Consider the following 6,118-nt stretch of genomic DNA (forward strand, 5'->3'; position numbering starts at 1 on the left):
GGGCGCCGCTTCCCCGGAGCCGCCGCCCCGACGCAGGTAAGCGGCGGCCCGCGCGCGGGGGGCGAGCGAGCCGGGGACCCACGGGGCGCCCCCGGGGAGGGTCACGGCGTCCATCCTAGCGCGGGAAGACACTGCCGCGCGGACGGCGGGGAGCCAGCCCGGACGAAAGGCGCCCGCGCCGGTGGGCCAAAGGGGCTGTTTCCAAACTCCCAAGCCGAGAGCTCCGAGCGGCGCCTGGGAACTGGACAGGCCGCCAGAGATTCTGTCCGTCCGCCGGGGTCCGGGCTCCACCGTGTTTAGGCATCTGGGGGCTTTCACCGAAGAAAACGGGAAGGGGGTCGGCCGCGCCCGCCCTTCTCCGCGATGCCCCTGGTTCTGGGATTGGGTCCCCGCGAAGGTGAGGGTGCGTGGACGGTGACGCGGCGGTGCCCGCGGGCCGGGGACTGGAGGCTGGGCGCCACAGGGAGGGGGCCACGTGTCGCGCGCTGTAACTTTTAATGGACAAGTGTCTCCGGGGTCAGTCACCTGGGTCTCCGCGGCCTGGACAGCCCCGGTGAGGTGGGATTTTTACCAGGGAGGAGTTCAGTAATACCAGGCAGGTATCAGCGAGGCCTTCACCCCTCCCGGAACGTAATTAAGCCTAAACGCAAAACCAAAGGACCCGTCGCCAGTGACTCCGAACGTTTTCGTTTCCATCGTGGTATATGGACTTTTGCGCGGAAGTGGGTGTTCCAGGAAACGTTTCAAATTAAAGAAAAGGTGTTTGTTGTCTCCGTCACTTTTGAGGAGAGAGTGCTTGGTGGTGGCGGCTTGTGGATGGATGCCTTGGGTGGGTGCTACTCAGCTCTGGTCAAGAATAATCGCTGGAGCAAAGAAAACCTTGTAACGACAAATAAAAAGAAAGGAAAGTAGTTGTTTTTACAGGTGGCAGGTTGTATATTTGCTGGAGTTTTTCCTCCCATATAATTTTCCAGTTAGTATTATTTTAAGGATACAGTTGTATCTTCTGTATAACTTACTAGTTAATACTAATTTAAGAAGGAAATAATACTATCTCCTATGTAATTTTCTAGTTACTGCTATTTGAAGAATACAGCAGCTCTCTCCATGTAAACACCACTGTTTCTGAAACACCTTGCTAGCTCCTTCAGTAAAAATCCCTGTGCCAGGGCAGGCAGATCTCCATAACAACAATATGGAGCCTCCATCATTGAGGGGAGTCCTGGGTTGCAGCGTTCCTGTACATTAGGAAAACTCAGTGAACAACCAGCTCCAAGGCTCACTGAGGAGAAATAGACAGTGACAGGAAGGTGACCTGTAGTTCCCCTCTCCAGCTCGCCCACTCTGCCCAACTTCTGATCCTGCTCCTCCACTTATTGTACAAATAAATGTTTATTTCATGCCCCCCAGGGACTCATTGTCTGTGAAAATGTGGATGCTCATATTTACTATATTCCAAAGAAATTTTATATACCTGGAGTTTAAAACCAACCAACCAAACAAACAAACAAACAAAAACTTGCTTATCACTCGAGCACGTTCCATTTTCTAAAAATGGAAGGATTCCCTAACTTCTGAGCCAGCACTTCTCAGAACCTGAAAACTGCCTTCTCAGTGCTGTGGGCAGGAGCTGGTCCAAGGGCAAAGCAGGTGCTGACTGCTTTCCTCTCAGAACTGTCTGGCCAAGGTGCCCCAGGACCCTGGTACCTGAGCTTCTTAGAAATGACTGTTTTTTGTTTTGTTTTGTTTAAATAACTGATTGCTAACCTCTTCAGAGCTAGTTTCCTTTTCCTAAACAGTGTCTCACATGTACCAGGTATACAAATTCCCAGCGACCCTGAATATTGGGCTCTTTGGGGTTCTTGCCCAAAGAGCCTCTTTCATTCCTAAATTTGGTCAGTAGAGTGATGGGCTGATTGCAGATAGACTCACTAGGTAATTGAGAGAAGAAAACTGGAGAGAGCTGACTGGGCTTTTGTAGGGTGGACAGGCATGCAGAACTCACTATCTGCAGGTCCGATGGGCCCCTCTGTCATGCTCTTTTTAACCCCAGAGCCACACTGGCCCCTAGCTGAAACTTTTCTTATGGTTATTTCCTGACTTCTACTGAAGAGAACAAACTGAAAATCAAATCATGTTTCCCCCTATAAATATCATGGTCCTGCACAGACTGGGATCTTCAAAAAGATCATAGACCATAAAAATGATCTCGTCTTAAAATATGCTTAAAACTGTGGATATGTTTCTGAAGCAGATAATTAAATAGCTTAACCTACAATTCAGTGCTGTCAGAAACCCTAGACCCGACTGAGCTGCAGTGAGTGTCAACTAGGATCAGAGAAATGTGCTGTCTGACATTTTTCCGTGAGCAGGCAGCTCTCCGAAAGCAAATGAACTCTGACCTGGCCCCAGAGACCACATATGTGTGAACCCACTGACTCCAGGCAATTGGCAAGGTGCCAGGGACACAGAGAGCTTGGGGCTCGTCTTGAGAGAAACCTGTGCAGGGTCTGAAGCCAGGCACATACCTGTTGGGGAAAGTTTACTGTGGCTGCAGTGAAAGGACGGAATGGGGGCGTCTACAAACGTGGCGGAAGGCCGCCGCTGCACGGCTTCACAGAGGAGATGGAGACGTGGGTCGGCTCACGATGTGTCAGACTTCCAATCTTAACTGTGAGAAAGTCTGCTGCCCCGGGTCTTCCATGTTCGTTTGCAGGCTGTTTCCAAAACAGCATTTTTTTTCCTGGTTGGCAAACAGTCACGCTGCACCTTATAGTTTGTTCCCGTCACAGACCAAAGGCTTTTCGTAAGACTGAGTGGTCGCCTAGTTAGCGGCGTTTGCTTCAGGCGGACTTTGAAGTGTTAGGGAAATTTAAGATAAACTATTACCTCGTATATACACTCTCTGATAAATTCCTGTTGGAACAAACGTCTCCTGCCTCTGGATTGTGTAATCCCCGAGCTGTGTGGTGCTTGGAGGAGTTTTATCGGTCTAGGAGAACCGGTGCCTGCCGGGAGGGGCGTTCTCTCGGTAGCTGACTCCAAGCTGCCTGCGGTGTGTGTTGGTGCACATCTTCTAACTTTTGAAATTCACTCACTGTTCATTAGCCCCAGAAAAGATTGTGACAGAAAAAAAATTTCAACTTTCCTTTTTGTCTTGTTTTTTCCACCCCACCCCCACCCCATCCAATAACAAATACCTAAATTGGTCGTTCATATGAAGTAAATGCGAAGATTTGGCTAGATCAGTGGTTCTCAAACTTCCTAAGGCTGCGACCCTTTAATACGGTTCCTCATGTCTCGGCGACTCCAAACCAGAAAGCCATTTTGCTGCTACTTCATAACTGTCATTCTTCTCCTGTTATGGCGAATCATCAGTAAATGCCTGATACGCAGCCCCAAAGGGTTGAGGACCGTTGCGCTAGAGCTACAAAGCAGCATCCTTCTTGGTTAACGACGAGGCTGCTGCATCTCCAAAACACGGACTGCAACCTGGAAGTGAATGAGCGAGGTTGGCTTTCACCTGTAAATCATTGTCGTTATACGGCATTGGTTCCTCTCTGAGCCCTGACAAGCTTAGCTCTTCGAGTTCAGAGTCCACACGGAGATTCCACCCTACGGGTTCAGGGTGTGGCTAGGATGATAACAGTGAAATGTTTTACTCACAACCCACTGTGAGCCAGCAAAGAAATGCAAGCACGTTTGTCTCCGATTAAACTAGCAAAAAACAAACAAACTATTGTTATCTAATTGAGTTCTGAATTGCCTTTCTGTAAATAAGTGCTTTTGAAAATGCTTATTTTGAATAAAAACTTAAAGAGTCACTTGTTCTAAATAATTTATAAATGAGGAGAAAGTTAGCTAGAGCAAAGACTTTGTCAAACAATACTATAGGAGTTCATAGAGCTGCCCATTAGGTCCAGATTCTGAGTTTTGGTTCTTCCTGCTACTGATTAACTAGCATGAATTTTAGTATATAGAAATTTCATTTTCAATTAACCTTTCCCCTAAAACATAGCTAGCCTCTGTTCATTGAAAAGCCGCTCGCCTGCACAGCGTTGGTTATCCGTCGCTGTGTAACTTTACCCTCGGATTATTAACGTTAGTAATGAACATAATGGCCGAAAACAACCACTCTTCGTTGAGTTTATGGCCCTGCGGGTCAGCAGTTTGGGCTGAGTTCAGCTGGGTGAGTCTTGTCCGAGCTCTTTCATGTATCTGTGCTCACTCTGCCTCTGAGTCTGAGCTGGTGACTGAGTCACCTGGGGAGCAGCTGAGCCTGAGTTCAGTGACTCACAGCCTGGCACCTGTTGTCTCCGTATGGCATCGGGGGGGGGACGGGACAGTGGAAGTGAGTGGCCGTGGCTCAGCTGATCCAACTCATTCTTTTCCATGAAGTCAGGGGACCAGTTTTGATTCGGGGGTGGTGAAATAGACCCCACTTCTCAGTGGGAGGAGCTACAGAGTCACATTTAAAAAACCTGCATGGGTTCAAGAAGATATGGACAATTGTGGACATTTTCTAAGCCTTCCTTAGCAGCCCCACACTTTACGTAACACACCTGACTTCTGGTGCTTGTAGCTAAGGCAGAATTCCTACTTTACAGGTAAGGAGGCTGAGACCCAGACTTGTTAGTCAGGGTCAAGCAAAGGACACAGCTATTTGAATGGTGGACTCGGCCTTGGCTCCTAGACCTGACTTGAAACTACCCTTCAACACCGCCTTTGCTCTCTGCCACAGGGAAAGGCACTGCACTGTCTCACAGCTCGCAGCATTATGCTAAAAAGCTTTAAGAATGTTTATGTGTTTAAAAAAAGTCAGACATGACTGCATCGTTAAAGAGCATATGCTTTACTTTATAGATACGTGCACAAATACACATATTGATTGCATGGAGCTAAGTGTCGGACTAAAGAGAAACCGGATGCTTGCATTATCAAAGCAGCTTAGAGAAGGATGGAGAACCAGAAGTACAGAGTTGAGAAGAATAACTTCTATTATTATCTCGAGTTTCTTCACCTCATCTGTGTTTTTAAGTCTTGTTTCTTGCTTTTTCCTCTCCCTCTCTACTTGGGAGAAGGTCTCACTGTGTATCTCTGGCTGGCCTGAAATTCATTATCTAGATCAGGGTAGGCTAGAACTCACAAAGGGCCAGCTGCCTCTGTCTCCTGAATTCTAGGATTATGCCTGACTTTAAGTTTTTCGTGAGTAACGACACTGACGCTTCGTGAATGTCCACAGCTGATAGAATCACGACTAAAAGCGATCTTCAGGGGCTTCAACCCTTCTCACTGAACATTAAAAAAAAAAGCCAAAGGGAAGCTTCAAGCATATGCACAAGCCTGAGGCTAGAACCCAGGTCTCTAACCCAAGACTGTTGTGTGGACAGGAACTTCAGAGCAGCCCCGCCTGAGATGGCTTCCTGGTGGCTTTTCCACCACGATGGGCAAGGTGGGCTGCCTGAGAGAGCTCCTTGAAAGCTAGGCTGACCTAAATTTGGATCCTGGTTTCTAGGCACCTGGCATGTCACAAACTGCATTTAATGCTCTAGTCACTTCTAAAGAGAATCATAAAACAGAAATAATTGACCAGACAGTCAAGATTCGGTTCACAGAATAGCCTGTCTCTGTTCTCCGTTAAGCCTGATGGGGCAAGTTTTATGGTTGGCGCTAGGACTGGGTTTTGGTGAAGGGAGCCAAGTGTTTTAAGTGCGATCTACTAAAAGCTTCGGGATCTGTCACAGCCCAGGGCCAGGCCAGGTTTTGCCCTGTGAGATGCTTGTTGTCAACAGAGGAGAGGCCAGTGTTTCCTGATGCCAAAGCAAAGGCCTGGGCAGTGGCTGCCGGGTGCTGCACCTGGAAGCAGGAAGTCATCAGGTCACAGCTCAGTGGAGGGAGCGAGCTGGAGCTGGGGGCTGTTTAATGCCATGCCTCCATTCCAGGAGGTAACAGGGGCAAAAGAGGGTTAATTCTATGTAATAGAAAGAAAGAGAGAAAGAAAAAGAACAAAAGAGAAAAAGAAAGAAAGAACAAAAGAGAGAGAAAGAGAAAGAGAGAGAGGAAGAAAGAAGGAAAGAAAGAAAGAAAGAAAGAAAGAAAGAAAGAAAGAAAGAAAGAA

At 47.9% G+C, this 6,118-nt stretch overlaps 1 protein-coding gene across 1 annotated transcript in view; it reads left to right on the forward strand.

The window, feature by feature from the left end:
- Positions 1-6,118, forward strand: part of CUNH4orf19 (chromosome unknown C4orf19 homolog) — a 71,447-nt gene continuing 65,329 nt past the window's right edge. Inside the window, exon 1 of the mRNA XM_055623791.1 lies at positions 1-36. The gene's annotated coding sequence lies outside the window, so the exon portion shown is untranslated. The remainder of the gene's footprint in view (positions 37-6,118) is intronic.

This window comes from Psammomys obesus, unplaced genomic scaffold (assembly GCF_907164565.1).
Source record: "Psammomys obesus unplaced genomic scaffold, mPsaObe1.curated_primary_1811, whole genome shotgun sequence".
Taxonomy (NCBI): Eukaryota; Metazoa; Chordata; class Mammalia; order Rodentia; family Muridae; genus Psammomys; species Psammomys obesus.